This window comes from Pan troglodytes, chromosome 6 (genome assembly GCF_028858775.2).
Source record: "Pan troglodytes isolate AG18354 chromosome 6, NHGRI_mPanTro3-v2.0_pri, whole genome shotgun sequence".
Classification (NCBI taxonomy): Eukaryota; Metazoa; Chordata; class Mammalia; order Primates; family Hominidae; genus Pan; species Pan troglodytes.
In genome coordinates this window covers 81,748,966-81,763,859 of record NC_072404.2, presented here as the reverse complement: position 1 = coordinate 81,763,859, position 14,894 = coordinate 81,748,966, and the positions used below count along the sequence as shown (strand labels likewise).

The window sequence follows — 14,894 nt, the reverse complement described above, 5'->3', positions numbered from 1 at the left end:
TCTTTTATCATGTCGGGAACAGTAACTATTCATTTATTCAACATACTGATGGGCTCATCCTATGAGGCCTCAGAACACAGCATGTTTCTTGGAAAATACTGGCATGGGCAAATGACATTGTTGAGAGCTTCAGGATAAAGAATCTTTTAGTTTAGTTTGTATATCCAGACTAGTTTAGTTTTTTGTTTTGTTTTGTTTTGTTTTGTTTTGAGACAGTCTCGCTCTGTCTCCCAGGCTGGAGTGCAGTGGCACAATCTCAGCTCAGTACAACCTCCACTTCCTGGGTTCAAGCGATTCTGGTGCCTCAGCCTCCTGAGTAGCTGGGATTACAGGCGTGCACCACAATGCCTGGCTAATCTTTGTGTTTTTTGGTAGAGAATGAGGTTTCATCATGTTGGCCAGGCTGGTCTCAAACTCCTGACCTGAAGTGATCCGCCCGCCTAGGCCTCCCAAACTGTTGGGATTACAGGCGTGAACCATCGCTCCCAGCTGGAAGGTGACTTTTTTTTTTTTTTTTTGAGACAGAGTCTCCCTCTGTTGCCCAGGCTGGAGTGCAGTGGCACGATCTCGGCTCACTGAAACCTCCGCCTCCTGTTCAAGCTCTTCTCGTGCCTCAGCTTCCTGAGTAGCTGGGACTACAGGTGCACGCCACCATGCCCAGCAATTTTTGTATTATTAGTAGAGACGGGGTTTCACCATATTGGCCAGGCTGGTCTCAAATTCCTGACTTTGTGATCCACTCACCTCGACCTCCCAAAGTGCGGGGATTACAGGTGTGAGCCACCGTGTCCGGCCAAGGTGACTTTTTAAAGTTAAATTTTAAAACGATCTTTGAGGAGTAAATTTGACATAAGCAGGTGTTCATGCACAAATGCCTTAAAAGGTACACATACTTCATTTCAAAGCAGTTATTTATTTTGACACTTGTCTCATTAATTTTCCTGCTCTCTCAGAAAATAGGTTATTTTATTTAGCAGTGATAATTAATGCAGTTTGTTGGGAAATAAGCTATTTTCAATTTACCAGGCTTGGATTTGGTGAGTTTTCATGTAAATTAATAGATATATGTACATATATTTTTAAAATAACTATTTTAGTGAAGTTTAAATTATAAACGCTTGCTCATTCACTCAATGCTTTTGTGATGCACTTTATTAAGAATTGACATGCATTCTGATAACAACTTTGTAAGGTAAGTATGCAGACTGTTGTCATTTTCCAGACTAGTAAATTTGGGATTAAAGAATCCCAGGGTCACCTGTAAGATTTGAGACAGGACTTGAATTCAGAACTTTTGCCTGATTGCAAAGCTCACCCTCCTAATAGCTTTGCTCTGTTGCCTGCCTTCTGTGAACAGTGCTTTTAAAAAAGTAAAGATTGTCGGGTGTGGGTGGCTCACGCCTGTAATCCCAGCACTTTGGGAGGCCGAGGTGGGTGGATCATCTGAGGTCAGGAGTTTGAGACCATCCTGGCCAACGTGGTAAAGCCCCGTCTCTACTAAAAATACAAAAAATTAGCCGGGTGTGGTGGCATCTACCTGTACTCCCAGCTACTTGAGGCAGGAGATTTGCTTGAACCTGGGAGACGGAGGTTGCAGTGAGCTGAGACTACGCCACTGCATTCTAGCCTGGACGACAGAGTCAGACTCTTTCTCAAAAAAAAAAAAAAAAAAAGAAAAGAAAAGAAAAAAACCACCTCAAGAACAAAGTAAAGATGGACCTTTAGATAATAGCTACTTGATTTTCATTTTCTCTTCCAAATGGTTTTTCCAAAATCCAACTGAGTTTTAAATTTGGAGTCATGTCAAAGGGACACATTCTTTGTGTATTGGCAGAGTAAGCTGCTGCTGTTTAAAAATCTGGACTATCAATTTAAAAGTATAATTAATACATATGCAAAAATGGTGTCTTAAACTGTGGTGCAAGGAAAATAGGTCTTTCTGAATAGCTGGTAAGATTTTTCCTTGTTTGTTTTTTAAGGATGTTGTTTTGGCTACTGTGAAACTCAGAACTCAGAGCTGAACTTGTGATCCACTGATTGGGCAGATCCTTTTTTTTTTTTTTTTTTTTTTTTTTTTGAGACAGAGTCTCACTCTGTTGCCCAGGGTGGAGTGCAATGGCGTGATCTCAGCTCACTGCAACTTCAGCCTCCTGGGTTCAAGCGATTCTCCTGCCTCAGCCTCCCGAGTAGCTGAGATTACAGGCGTGCACCACCACACCCGGCTAATTTTTGTATTTTTGGTAGAGACAGAATTTCACCATGATGTCCAGGCTGGTCTTGAACTCCTGACCTCAGGTGATTTGCCCACACTGGCCTCCCAAAGTGCTGGGATTATAGGCATGAGCCACTGCACCTGGCTAGATCCTTTCTTTATTATTTTGTCATTCTTTCCTTCACCTGGCTTTTTAAAAAAGTTAAATTTAGCTATTAGCTGTCTGAAGTGTTTCGTTTTTTTTTTTCTTTAATGGGGTCACCATACTATAAAGCTTTAAGTACGAATACAACACAGTTGTAAATCGTTTCAAATCTTAACCCTTCAAATTTATTTTATTTTTTCTTGAGGGATATTTGTTATTTACTGATGTAAGTGCCAGCTTTATTTCAGCAGATAGAAATTAACAATTTTGTATCTTAAAATGTCAGCATACGCCCCTAGAAAAATTTCACAGCCGGCTGGCCATGGTGTCTCACGCCTGTAATCTGAGTACTTTGAAAGGCCACGGTGGGAGGACTGCTTGAGCACGGGAGTTTGACACCAGCCTGGGCAACATAGTGAGACCCTGTCTCTACCAAAAAATCAAAAAAATTAGCCGGGTGTGGTGGTGCATTCCTGTAGTCTCAGCTACTAAGAAGGATGAGGTGGGAGGATTGCTTGAGCCCAGGAGGTTGAGGCTACAATGAGCCATGTCCCTGCCACTGCATTCCAGCCTGGGTGACAGAGCAAGACCCTGTCTCAAAAAAAAAAAAAAAAAAAAAAATTCAAACCCTTGATTTAAAAATCAATCCTGATCAAAGATTTGGCCTAGGGATTTCTTATTTTATTTGGAAGTACTTGCCATTCATATATATGTATGTTATATATATTCATATAAATGAGTTAAAAATTAAAGTCAAATGAACTAAAATGAGTTCTTTGGCTCTATTTCTTTTTTTTTTTTTCCAGGAATTTTTAAAAGGGAACTTTACTACATGGGATCCAGATAACAAAGGAGTAAAATTGGGTGTTAAGAACTTTACACTAACAAATTTTAAAATATAGCTGAAATGGACAAATTCCTGGAAAGCTATAACTTACCAAAAATGACTCAAGATAAAATATAGCATTCAGTTAGTCCAAAACCATGAAACAAATCAAATCAGTAATTTTTTTTTTTTTTTTTTGGTGTTTTTAGCTTTTAGTATATAAACAGAAATAAACATCCCATTCCTCATGGCCCATTGGGGAGACAGGATATGTATTAAAAGAACAACAGAAATGTGATAAACGGTCAACACAGAGAATAAAGTTCTTCATGTGTCCTGTTAGGGAGAAAAGGTGATCTAGGAAAGCTTTCTGGGGAAGTAATATGTAAATTGAGCCTTCAACAATGAATAGGATATACTTAGAAATGGGTAATATGGTATACATATATGTATATATCTCCACAATTTTATATATATATACACATATATATACACATATATATACACATATATATGTGTATATATATACATGTATATGTGTGTGTGTGTATATATATATATATTTTTTTTCTTTTTTATTGATCATTCTTGGGTGTTTCTCGCAGAGGGGGATTTGGCAGGGTCACAGGACAGTAGTGGAGGGAAGGTCAGCAGATAAACAAGTGAACAAAGTTCTCTGGTTTTCCTAGGCAGAGGACCCTGCGGCCTTCCGCAGTGTTTGTGTCCCTGGGTACTTGAGATTAGGGAGTGGTGATGACTCTTAACCAACATGCTGCCTTCAAGCATCTGTTTAACAAAGCACATCTTGCACCGCCCTTAATCCATTCAACCCTGAGTGGATACAGCACATGTTTCAGAGAGCACAGGGTTGGGGGTAAGGTCACAGATCAACAGGATCCCAAGGCAGAAGAATTTTTCGTAGTACAGAACAAAATGAAAAGTCTCCAATGTCTACCTCTTTCTACACAGACACGGCAACCATCCGATTTCTCAATCTTTTCCCCACCTTTCCCCCCTTTCTATTCCACAAAACCGCCATTGTCTTCATGGCCCGTTCTCAATGAGCTGTTGAGTACACCTCCCAGATGGGGTGGTGGCCGGGCAGAGGAGCTCCTCACTTCCCAGTAGGGGCGGCCGGGCAGAAGCGCCCCTCACCTCCTGGACGGGGCGGCTGGCCGGGCGGGGGGCTGACCCCCCACCTCCCTCCCGGACAGGGCGGCTGGCCGGGCAGAGGGGCTCCTCACTTCCCAGTAGGGGCGGCCAGGCAGAGGCGCCCCTCACTTTCCCGACGGGGCGGCTGGCCCGGCGGGGGGCTGACCCCCCCACCTCCCTCCCGGACGGGGCAGCTGGCCGGGCAGAGGGGCTCCTCACTTCCCGGTAGGGGCGGCCGGGCAGAGGCACCCCTTACCTCCCGGACAGGGCGGCTGGCCGGGCGGGGGGCTGATCCCCCCACCTCCCTCCCGGACGGGGCGGCTGGCCGGGCGGGGGGCTGACCCCCCCACCTCCCTCCCGGACGCGGCGGCTGGCCGGGCGGTGGGCTGACCCCCCCACCTCCCTCCCGGACGGGGCGGCTGGCCGGGCAGGGGGCTGACCCCCCCACCTCCCTCCCGGACGGGGCGGCTGGCCGGGCGGGGGGCTGACCCCCCCACCTCCCTCCCAGACAGAGCGGCTGGCCGGGCAGAGGGGCTCCTCACTTCCCAGTAGGGGCGGCCGGGCAGAGGCGCCCCTCACCTCCCGGACGGGGCGGCTGGCCAGGCGGGGGGCTAACCCCCCCACCTCCCTCCCGGACGGGGCGGCTGGCCGGGCGGGGGGCTGACCCCCCCACCTCCCTCCCAGACAGAGCGGCTGGCCGGGCAGAGGGGCTCCTCACTTCCCAGTAGGGACGGCCGGGCAGAGGCGCCCCCCACCTCCTGGACAGGGCGGCTGGCCGGGCGGGGGGCTGATCCCCCCACCTCCCTCCCGGACGGGGCGGCTGGCCAGGCAGGGGGCTGATCCCCCCCCACCTCCCTCCCGGATGGGGCGGCTGGCCAGGCGGGGGGCTGACCCCCCCCACCTCCCTCCCGGATGGGGCGGCTGGCCGGGCAGAGGGGCTCCTCACTTCCTGGTAGGGGCGGCCGGGCAGAGACACCCCTCGCCTCCCGGACGGGGCGGCTGGCCAGGCGGGGGGCTGACCCCCCCACCTCCCTCCCGGATGAGGCGGCTGGCCGGGCAGAGGGGCTCCTCACTTCCCGGTAGGGGCGGCCGGGCAGAGGCGCCCCTCACCTCCCGGACGGGGCGGCTGGCCGGGCGGGGGGCTGACCCCCCCACCTCCCTCCCAGACGAGGAGGGAGGACGCTCCTCACTTCTCAGACGGGGTGGCTGCCGGGCGGAGGGGCTCCTCACTTCTCAGACAGGGCGGCCGGGCAGAGACGCTCCTCACATCCCGGACGGGGCGGCAGGGCAGAGGTGCTCCCCACATCTCAGACGATGGGCGGCCGGGCAGAGACGCTCCTCACTTCCCAGATGTGATGGCGGCCGGGAAGAGGCGCTCCTCACTTCCTAGATGGGATGGCGGCCGGGCAGAGACGCTCCTCACTTTCCAGACTGGGCAGCCAGGCAGAGGGGCTCCTCACATCCCAGATGATGGGCGGTCAGGCGGAGACGCTCCTCACTTCCCAGACGGGGTGGCTGCCAGGCAGAGGCTGCAATCTCGGCACTTAGGGAGGCCAAGGCAGGCGGCTGGGAGGTGGTTGTAGCGAGCCGAGATCAACGCCACTGCACTCCAGCCTGGGCGCCATTGAGCACTGAGTTAACGAGACTCCGTCTGCAATCCCGGCACCTCGGGAGGCCGAGGCTGGCGGATCACTCGCGGTTAGGAGCTGGAGACCAGCCCAGCCGACACATCGAAACCCCGTCTCCACCAAAAAAATACGAAAACCAGTCAGGCGTGGCGGCGCGCGCCTGCAATCGCAAGCACTCGGCAGGCTGAGGCAGGAGAATCAGGCAGGGAGGTTGCAGTGAGCTGAGATGGCAGCAGTACCGTCCAGCTTCGGCTCGGCATCAGAGGGAGACCGTGGAAAGAGGGGAGAGGGGAGAGGGGAGAGGGGGGAGGGGAGAGGGGGGAGGGGAGAGGGGAGAGGGGAGAGGGAGCTCTATCTACCCAAATCAGTAATTTTTAAAAGATTAACCGCAAAGAAAATTCTGGGTCCATACAGTGTCACTGACACTAAATGTTGCTAAACATTTAAAGAGGAAATAATTCCAGGCCAGGCACAGTGGTTCACAACTGTAATCCAGCACTTTGGGAGGTAGGAAGATCACTTGAGGGCAGGAGTTCAAGACCAGCCTGGCCAACATGGCAAAACCCTGTCTCTACTCAAAATACAAAAATTAGCCAGGCACAGTAGCGCATGCCTGTGATTCCAGCTATGCTGGATGATGCACAAGAATCGCTTGATTGCGGGAGGCAGAGGTTGCAGCGGGCAGAGATTGCACCACTGCACTCCAGCCTAGGCGACAGAGCGAGACTCTGTCTTGAAGAAAGGAATGGCTCTATTTCTTGTCTGCTGAAGTGCATATGTTAATATACATTAATATAAATTGTGATAGTTTATATCCTGTTATTAAATATTTGTAAAACAGAACCTCTGGCCGGGCACGATGGCTCACGCCAGTAATCTCAGCACTTTGGGAGGCTGAGGCGTGCAGATATTGCCTGGGCTCAGGAGTTTGAGACCAGCCTGGGCAACATGGTGAAACCCTGTCTCCACTAAAATTACAAAAATTAGCCAGGAGTGATGGTGCACCCCTGTAATCCCAGCTACTTGGGAGCTGAGGCAGCAGAATCACTTGGACCCGGAAAGCAGTTTCCAGTGAGCCAGGATCGCGCCACTGTACTCCGGCCTGGGCAACAGAGTGAGACTCTGTCTCAAAAAAAAAAAAAAAAAAAAACAGAGCCTGTGAATTGCTGACCTAATTTATTTTCCTTGGGAAAATACCTAGTAAGCCTATGGAGATAAACTCTTAGAATTGAAGTATTGTTCATTATAAGCAAGGCATACAGAAGTCCTGCCTATTCCAGGTCTAGTGTAGTCTCTGGAGAACTTATCTTTTCTAAGATACTATGTACAGTAAACAGGAAGCTCTCTGTTGGAGGATATGTCAGAGCTGGAGATTGGACTAGAATACTGAAGACAATATCGACAACAATGACTGACATTTTTTGAGAGTTTATGAGTTTACTGTTTTGTTTTTTTTTTTTCTTTTGAGACAGAGTCTCATTCTGCTGCCCAGGCTGGAGTGCAGTGGCATGATCTCGGCTCACTGCAACCTCTGCCTCCTGGGTTCAAGCGATTCTCCTGCCTCAGCCTCCCTAGTAGCTGGGACTACAGGCGCGTGCCACCACGCCCGGCTAATTTTTTGTATTTTTAGTAAAGATGGGGTATCACCGTGTTAGCCAGGATGGTCTCCATTTCCTGACCTCATGATCTGCCTGCCTTGGCCTCCCAAAGTGCTGGGATTACAGGCCTGAGCCACTGCCCCGAGCTGAGTTTACTGTTTTAAGTGCTACCTGCATTAACATCTTTAATCCTCACAGCAATCCTGAGATGTGAGGTAGGCACTGTTATGATCCCATTTTAAAGTTGAGAAAAATGAGGTTAACTAATCTGAAAAATATAGTAAGGGACAGTGTTAATATAAAACTAGGCAGCCAGACAACTCCTGCTCTTAACTGCTATGTGGTTTTTGGATTTGTTTGTTTGTTTGTTTTTGTTTTGTCTGAGATGGAGTTTCGCTCTTGTTGCCCAGGCTAGAGTGCAATGGTGTGATCTGACCTCAGCTCACTGCAACCTCTGCCCCTCAGGTTCAAGCAATTCTCCTGTCTCAGCCTCCCGAGTAGCTGGAATTACAGGCATGCGCAGCCATGCCTGGCTAATTTTGTATTTTTAGTAGAGACAAGGTTTCTCTGTTAGTCAGGCTGGTCTCGAACTCCTGACCTCAGGTGATTGCCTCACCTCGCCCTCCCAAAGTGTTGAGATTACAGGCATGAGCCACCACGCCCGGCCTCTTTTTTTTTTTTTTTTTGAGACCAGTCTTGCTCTGTCGCCAATCTAAAGTGCAGTGGTGTGATCTCAGCTCACTGCAACCTCCACCTCCCAGGTTCAAGCGATTCTCCCGCCTCAGCCTCCCGAGTAGCTGGGATTACAGGCACCCACCACCACACCCAGCTAATTTTTGTAGTTTTAGTAGAGACAGGGTTTCACCATGTTGGCCAGGATGGTCTAGATCTCTTGACCTCGTGATCTGCCCACCTCGGCCTCCCAAAGTGCTGGGATTACAAGCGTGAGCCACCGCGCCTGGCATAAAACTATTTTTAAAAGAAGAAAAATAGCTACAAAATTTAAAAAGCAGGTAAAATGTACAACTAATATAAACCAGCTAGTGATCTATGACTTTTTTTTTTTTTTTTTACAGGGTCTTGTTCTGTCTCCCAAGCTGGAGTGCAGTGGTGTGGTCATAGGTCACTGCAGCGTCGAACTCCTAGGCTCAAGTGATCCTCTTGCCTCAGGCTCCTGAGTAGCTGGGACAACAGGCGTGTACCACCACACCTGGATACTTTTTAAATTTTTGGTAGAGAAGGGATCTCACTCTATTGCCAAGCTGGTGTCGAACTCTTGGTCTTAAGCAGCCCTCCCACGTCAGCGTCCCAAAGTATTGGGATTTCAGAGGTGAGCCACGGCGCCCAGTCTGAGTCACTTTTAAACTTAGAAAATAGTTGCAAGAACAGCAAATAAACAAAACTTGCTCACATATCTTTCACGCACAAACTTGCATTCAAGTTCTGCCCATCGTTTTGGTGATGGATGTCCTTTATTGCAAGACTGTAATCCAGGATCACATTTCCACCCAGTTTCCTTGCCTCTCTAATATACTTTTTTGAGATGGAGTTTCGCTCTTGTTGCTCAGACTGGAGTGCAGTCGCGCAATCTCAGCTCACTGTAACCTCTGCCTCCTGGGTTCAAGCAATTTTCCTCCTGCCTCAGCCTCCCGGGTAGCTGGGATTACAGGCATGAGCCACCATGCTCAACTAATTTTGCATTTTTTTTTTTTTAGTGGAGACGGGGTTTCTCCATGTTGGTCAGGCTGGTCTTGAACTCCCAACCTCAGGTGATCCGCCCACCTCGGCCTCCCAAAGTGCTGGGATGATGGGCATGAGCCACTATGCCCAGCCCTCTAATATACTTTTTTTTTTTTGAGACGGAGTTTCACTCTTTCGCCCAGGCTGGAGTGCAGTGGCACCATCTCAGCTCACTGCAACTTCTTCCCCCTGGTTCAAGCGATTCTCCTGCTTCAGTCTCCCAAGTAGCTGGGATTACAGGCACCTGCCACCACACCCAGCCAATTTTTGTATTTTTAGTAGAGATGGGGTTTTGCCATGTTGGCCAGGCTGGTGTTGAACTCCTGACCTCAGGTGATCCACCCACCTCGGCCTCTCAAAGTGCTGGGATTACAGGTGTGAGCCATCCATCCCGGCCTAATATACTTTATTTTAGAACACTTTTTCAGTGTTTTGAGTTTCATTCATGCCCTTGACCTTTTTGAAGACTAGAGGCATTTTTATAGACTGTCTCTTAACTCAGGTTTGTCCAGTGCTTCCTCATGCTTATATTGAGGTTAAGCATTTTGAGCAGGAATATCCATGTTTTCCTTGCATTTTGTTGGGTGGGACGTGGTGTTTGTCTGTCTGGAGACTAGTGTTAACTTTGATGACTTGGTTACGATGGGATGTGCCATGTTCTCCTTTTTTTTAAAAGAATGAATATTTTTAAAAGAAGAAAAGTAGCTATGAACTAGTATTTTGTGGTACAATACTTTGGGAAAATGAAAATATCTCCTTTTAGTATTGAGGAATCCTATTTCTTTGAGAGGCTGTTTTTTTGGGGGGGGCAGAAGGTCAGTTCATAGACTTAAATACCATTATAGTTGTTGTCTAAGCCCTTGAAAACTTAATGTTTTTCTAAAGTTTAAATTTGTAGATAATGGAATTTGAAAAATATTTAAAATCGGATTAAATTTTACAGTGTATAGTGTGGTTTGAAAGAGAATGGGGGGCTGGGCGCAGTGGCTCACACCTGTAATCCCAGCACTTTGGGAGGCCGAGGTGGGCAGATCACTAGAGGTCAGGAGTTGGAGACCAGCCTGGCCAACATGGCAAAACCCCGTCTCTACTAAAAATACAAAAATTAGCTGGGCGTGGTGATGGGCGCCTATAGTCCCAGCTACGCAGGAGGCTGAGGCAGGAGAATCGCTTGAACCCGGGAGGCAGAGGTTGCAGTGAGCCAAGATCATGCCACTGCACTGCAGCCTGGGTGACAGAGCAAGACTCCATCTAAAACAAACAAACAAACAAACAAACCAAATAAAAAGACAGAGAATGGGGAATTGAGGACATCCAGTCAGTTGGATAGATTTGGATTCTATTCTTAGCAATTCTGTGATCTTGGGCAATTTACATTGTCTTTTAAGTTATCAGCTGTTCTTAGGTTACAAAAAGATCCATTTTGTAAATTGTGTCAAGCAGATGTCGACCATTTATAATAAACTTATCAAGATATGAAGTTAATTTCTTTGCTGTCATTCGAAAGACAAACTGATAGGGTCAGCAAACTACCTTAAACATGTTCTCATTAAAACAAAAATTAAAAACACAGCTCCTATAGCCAGACGTGGTGGCAGATGCCTGTAGTCCCAGCTAATTGGGAGACTGAGGCAGGAGGATCCTTTGAGCCCAGGAGTTTGCAGCCATCTTGGGCAACATAGTGAGACCCTTATCTGAAAAAAAAAAAAAACAAACCAAAACCCTAGCAAAGCACATTTTGTATAGAAGCTACTCAGTGGACATAATTAAAACAAATGGTAGTATGTTGAAAAAATTAAGACATTTAGTGTGAACCACATGTCTAGGAAAAAAAATTAAATAGAAAACATTAAGATATTTACAAAGTCTGTGTTTACAATCTGAACTGATTATATTAAATGTATACTGACATTTTAGGGATGAATAAATTTCCTTCTGAAAAACAGATTTTAGTTTTGGCTTTTAGTACTTAATAATTATAGGGAGAACATGGAAATATTAAATACCAACAATTTGGCTGGGCGTGATGGCTCACGCCTGTAATCCCAGCACTTTAGGAGGCTGAGGCGGGCAAATCACTTGAGGTCAGGAGTTCAAGACCAGCCTGGCCAACATGGGGAAACCCTGTCTCTACTAAAAATACAAAAAAAACTAGCTGGGTGTGGTGGCAGGTGCCTGTAATCCCAGCTACTCCGGAGATCGAGCCAGGAGAATTGCTTGAACCCAAGAGGTGGAGGTTGCAGTGAGCCGAGATTATGCCCCTGCACTCCAGCCTGGGCGACAGAGTGAGACTCCGTCTCCAAAACAAAACAAAAAACCGAAAAAAACCCAACAGTTTCAGAGATGAAAAGATTTAGGCGGCCTAAAAGATTGCCAAAATGTAGTATTACATGATAATCTAAACTAGTTTTAATGCAGCTGAATCCTGGTTTAGACTAAAGTCAGCTGATTGAACTACTAGTATTAGATCTTTTGGATTTATTTTAAGCACCATTTTAGGACAAAATATCTAACATTTTACTTGATGAATTTTAACTTTTTCTTACCACTCATTGTTTTGAAGAAATTACTTTGTAAAAGTTTGAGATGTCACTGATTTTTCCCTTGGCATTAAGCGATACATGAATTCATTTTATTCTTCTGACTGAGGATGTTTCTGTTAGTGTATACATTCAAGAATATGATGATGCCATTAGTCATTTAATTTTGTTGAAACTTGGCTTTAGTGGCTGTTAATAAAATGAATTGGTTGGCCAGGTGTGGCACTTTGGGAGGCTGAGGCGGGCAGATCACCTGAGGTCAGGAGTTCCAAGACCAGCCTGGCCAACATGGTGAAACCCCGTCTCTACTAAAAAAAAGAAAATTAGCCGGGCGTGGTGACATACACCTGTAATCCTAGCTACTCGGGAGGCTGAGGCAGGAGAATTGCTTGAACCCAGGAGGCGGAGGTTGCAGTGAGCCAAGATCACGCCACTGCACTCCAGCCTGGGCGATAGAGTGAGACTCTGTCTCAAAAAAAAAAAAAAAAAGTAAATTTGGCTTTTACAGTTTTTCCTCTTATACAAAAGATAACTGGAGACTAGATCTCAAAGAATGACGACAGCTGGAAAGCTGGAAGACACCGGAAAACCAAGAAAGAGAGAACTTCCCTGAAATACTGGCCAAGGCAGAAGTGCATCCACCAGTACTGCAGACTCACCACTGTAGTCCATTTTTTGGAATAGGGGGACAAAAACTTAGGTTTGGACGGAAAATTTCTCTGGTAAAAGTATTCTTTCTGTCTGTCTCTCTCTGTCTCTCTCTTTAATGGACACAGGGGCTTACTCCGTCACCCAGGCTGGAGTGCAGTGGTGCCATCATGGCTCACTGCAGCCTTCACCTCCTGGGCTCAAGCCATCCTCCTGTCTCGGCCTCCCAGAGTGCTGGAATTACAGGTGTGAGCTACTGAGCCCGGCTTTTTTTTTTTTTTTTTTTTTAACTCAAGCCTGTTGAATAATTACAGAATTGAATACTATTACCTGTCTTAAATACTGTCTTCCAGGGACAATATCCTAGTGGCAATTATTTTAGCTAATTTTGAAGGTTTTTCTCAGTTTTTATTCATCTAAGCATCTAGGGGTTTAGTGATTATTGTCTGAATGCAAAACATTGAGTTAGGAAAGATACTGATTTTTGCAGTCTTGAGTTTATCTCGCCTTCCTTAAGTAAAGGTGCAGTGTAGATCTTCATTGCTTATTACAAGTAAAAATAGTAGCCTGTAGAAATTTGTGCAGAAGAAAATAAAATAATGGGCCTGGTGTTTCTCATCAGTTTAAATCCATTTCACCTTCGTTGAGACTGAGTCTTCAGTCTTTTAGGTGGCGAGTCAAGGTTTTACTAATTTAAACTATTGTCTAAATTCAGGGCTGTCTTTCATTGTTAAAGGAGATAGTTTGCCTGACAGTACCTGGAAGCAGTGTTTTGTGGCATAAGTAATGTGTTCACCTAGATAATCAGTCTGTAACCTACTCATATATATATATTTTTTGAGACAGAGTCTCGCTCTGTCACCCAGGCTGGAGTGCAGTGGCGCGATCTCGGCTCACTGCAACCTCCGCCTCCCGGATTCAAGCAATTCTCCTGCATCAGCCTCCTGAGTAGCTGGGATTACAGGTGTGCGCCACCATGCCTGGCTAATTTTTGTATTTTTAATAGAGATGGGGTTTTAGCATGTTGGCCAGGCTGGTCTCGAACTCCTGACCTTGTGATTTGCCCACCTCAGCCTCCCAAAATGCTGGGATTACAGGCATGAGCCACCACGCTCAGCTATATTTTAAAAATTTTTTTTAATTTTTTGAGATGGAGTCTCACTCTGTTGCCCAGGCTGGAGTGCAATGGCGTGAACTTGGATCACTGCAACCTCCGCCTCCCGGGTTCAAGGGATTCTCCTGCCTCAGCCTCCTGAGTAGCTAGGATTACAGGCACCCACCACCACGCCCAGCTTATTTTTGTATTTTTAGTAGAGATGGGGTTTCACCATGTTGGCCAGGCTGGTCTCGAATTCCTGACCTCAAGTGATCCACCTGACTTGACCTCCCAAAATGCTGGGATTACAGGCGTGAGCCGCTGCCATATTTTCCTTTTTTTTTTTTTTTAACCAAATGCCTTATTTTCTTAGAATGTGACTGATGCTGATACAGAAAGTTCAGTGTCCACTATCATCTTGGCTTTCTAATGAAAAGGATATTATACTTTGCTTCAGTCAGTTCGTTTATGGTGAGTGGCAGTTAATTCTCTGCTGAAAGACTGTGTAGTATTATAGTTGCAATCACTGTCTAATTATTTACCTTGTGTTGATTCTGTTTTTAAAACCTGCCATTCTTTGATTGTTATTATGCATTAAAAAGGCAGTTTGGTCTTGAACTCTAGACCTCAAGCAATCCTCCTACCTTGGCCTCCCAAAATGCTAAGATTACAGGTGTGAGCCACCACACCTGGCTGTAAAGAGGCAATTTGGAATTTAGAGAGGGATTCTAGTCCCTTGTTAAAGAACTAACTCTAGGCTGTGCGCAGTGGCTCTCGCCTGTAATCTCAGCCCTTTGGGAGGCCGAGGCAGGCAGATTACCTGAGGTCAGGAGTTCAAGACCAGCCTGGCCAACATGGTGAAACCCCATTTTTACTAAAAATAGAAAAATTATCTGGGTGGTGGGGGACACCTGTAATCCCAGCTACTCAGGAGTCTGAGGCAGGAGAATCGCTTGAACCCGGGAGGCAGAGGTTGCAATGAGCTGAGATCACACCATTGTACTCCAGCCTGGGTAACAAGAGCCAGAGTCCATCGCAAAAAAAAAAAAAAAAAAATATATATATATATATATATATATATGTATATACACATATATATAATTTTATATATTTATTTATATATATTTGTGTATATATATTATAACATGAAAAAGAAATAGGGCATGAATGTAATTTAAATAAAAGAGTGTTCTAGCACCTGCCGACTTACCAGTCTGACTGGAACCTTGTTTTGAAGCAGAAATGTATTGAAAGTTCAGAAGTATTTCAGAGAACAGCATCATAAAAAATATTAACCTCAGTTTTTATT

The 14,894-nt window shown here is 46.4% G+C and overlaps 1 protein-coding gene across 19 annotated transcripts in view; it reads left to right on the top strand.

Moving 5' to 3' along the window:
- GTF2I (general transcription factor IIi) overlaps positions 1 to 14,894 on the top strand; it is a 113,915-nt gene that overhangs the window by 18,846 nt on the left and 80,175 nt on the right. For 4 of the 19 annotated variants that reach the window (XM_063814493.1, XM_063814489.1, XM_063814492.1 and 1 more), the window contains exon 2: positions 8,638 to 8,891. The exons of the other annotated variants lie outside the window; for them this stretch is intronic. The gene's annotated coding sequence lies outside the window, so the exon portion shown is untranslated. The remainder of the gene's footprint in view (positions 1 to 8,637; positions 8,892 to 14,894) is intronic. 19 annotated transcript variants of the gene reach the window in all.